The 2,367-nt window shown below is 43.6% G+C and overlaps 1 long non-coding RNA gene across 1 annotated transcript; it reads right to left on the bottom strand.

Annotated features, from left to right (window-relative positions):
• Positions 1 to 351: 351 nt before the first annotated feature.
• Positions 352 to 2,134, bottom strand: LOC147266632 (uncharacterized). Its single transcript, XR_015112664.1, has 3 exons — positions 2,065 to 2,134; positions 521 to 754; positions 352 to 446 (listed from the first exon to the last, which is right to left on the bottom strand). It is a non-coding gene; the product is annotated as an uncharacterized LOC147266632 (long non-coding RNA).
• Between the last annotated feature and the right edge of the window lie 233 nt (positions 2,135 to 2,367).

Raw genomic sequence — 2,367 nt, 5'->3', positions numbered from 1 at the left:
ATATTTCACATCATCAACATGACCCTCATCAAATTCAGGATCTCATCATTGTCAGAATAACAGAGGAATATTTGTGTTCATGAAAACAGCCAAAGTCAACTTGTCCAGGATCTCAGTCACATGACTGTTAGTGTCAATAATGTTACCTGAGCAGGTGATTTCCAGGATGGTGGAACCAGGAGAGTTCCATGATCTCACACACTCCTTCAGTGTTGATGGAGACTGAACACACTCAGAGTTGATGAACCACATGAGTCGTTCTGAGGACTCGTCTCTCTGCTGTGTTGAGACAGCAGAACCACAGTCCAGCCGTCTACATATCACAGCTGTTTCCTTCAGGGTCCAGGACCGGTCTGTCTCTGCTGCTCTCCACTCTCCCAGGTGTTTCACCTCCAGTCTACCAGCACAGTGGTTTGCTCCTCCCACCAACCTGACATCATCAGCATCTGAGCAGAGACAAGAGCATCATTAATACATGAATATGCAACAGGACGGAGGAGGACCTGAACCAAAGCTCCACCTGAGCAGATGAGTCCAACTGATTTGCCAGGTGAGTCTCTCCAGAATGGAGAGTCTGCTGGTCCAAAAAGTCCCCCCTCCAAGACTAAAGGTGTCCCACATCTCAGCTCTCCACACAGCACCTCTGCATCCTGCATGTCAAAGTCCTCTTCACACACCGAGGACCATAGCTGGTTAGACTTCACCTCCAGTCTGCCAGAGCAAAGGTTCGACCCGTCCACCAGCCTGACAGACTCTGACAAAGACAACAAGAGGAAGATTCATGATGAGAATGAATTCATGTCAACATGAACTCACCTGTTCATGCCTCTGACATGTTAACTAGCAAATCCTGTAAATGAGACAGGAAAACACAGATTTCCAAGGAATTTAACCTGAGAATGAAAAAGAAAATTTAGAATTGCAAGGAATTTATCCTCTTTGAAATAATTCACATGCTCTTATATCATCTAAAATCCCACACGTGTAAATCAGAGAACACAACTGGAATCTCTGGTTTTCATCACCATCTTAACCCTTGTCAAATTTGAGCACTGGTGGCTTAAAGTTAAGAAATATTAACTTGTGATTGGAGGGTTGCTGGTTCAATCCTCAGGATTTGCAGGAAGAAGCATTGTAAATGACTCTCATGTAGGTCTGTTTCTGAGGGAAAATTTCCTGAGGGGTTTTAATTTGTTCAGGTAATTTTCAGGACATGAGAATTTTATTTTGAAGGGAATCCAGTTACGTTCCTGTTTTGCACATCTGGCAGGCAGCAATTTGATGCCTTCACAGAATGAAGTGAGGTTAAACAGGGTTTCCCTGATGTGTGCTGATCCTGTTAAAGACACTGAAGCTCCTGGCTGGAACTGGAACAAGGAACTCTGTGTTTCATTTGTTTGATATCAATTTATGGGAATCAGTGAACTTGATTGAGTGTTGAGATGAAGGCTATGCTAACAGGAGCTTCTCTCACAACTGTTTCTCAGTCTTGTTAGCTTCTCTACCTCACCACATGAGCACACGATGGGTGAACATGACTAATTTTTGTGGTTCGTTGTTGTGAAGATTGTTTATGTTGCAGATCTGACGTTTAAAATTGTTGTTTTTCTAAGAGATAAATTTATTTCATTTATCAGTCTTTTAGCTCTTGAGGGTTATTTTCTGAACACGAAAATGAAACATAGAGACAGTAAATTATGTTAAAATACAACTGAAAGCTGAACAGATTAAAAAGCTACTGGAAACATCAGTACACTTCACCTTTGTCTCACCAGGATTGAGCTATAAGCAGCACTGCTGCCTCCCTCACTACCACCACCATGGGGCCCTTGAGCAAGGCCCTCAGTAGATGAACTGAGCAGCTTGTGTTGTGTTTTTGTGAACATTATCAGAGTGGTGCTGCAAATGAGAGTCACTCAGGGAGTTTCCTCTGGTTAAATAAAGGTTAAAAAATGGAATATCATCATTGTCAGAATCATAGAAGAATATTTGTGTTCATGTAAACAGCCAAAGTCAACTTGTCCTGGATCTCAGTCACATGACTGTTAGTGTCAATAATGTTACCTGAGCAGGTGATTTCCTGGATGGTGGAACCAGTAGAGTTCCATGATCTCACACACTCCTTCAGTGTTGATGGAGACTGAACACACTCAGAGTTGATGAACCACACGAGTCGTTCTGAGGACTCGTCTCTCTCCTGTGTTGAGACAGCAGAACCACAGTCCAGCCATCTACATATCACAGCTGTTTCCTTCAGGGTCCAGGACCCGTCTGTCTCTGCTGCTCTCCACTCTCCCAGGTGTTTCACCTCCAGTCTACCAGCACAGTGGTTTGCTCCTCCCACCAACCTGACATCATCAGCATCTG

Source organism: Aulostomus chinensis, chromosome 4 (assembly GCF_037954235.1).
Source record: "Aulostomus chinensis isolate RoL2024-O1b breed Wild chromosome 4, RoL_Achi_v1.0, whole genome shotgun sequence".
NCBI lineage: Eukaryota > Metazoa > Chordata > Actinopteri > Syngnathiformes > Aulostomidae > Aulostomus > Aulostomus chinensis.
The sequence above is the reverse complement of the archived record's forward strand: the minus strand, read 5'-3'. Positions and strand labels throughout refer to the sequence as shown.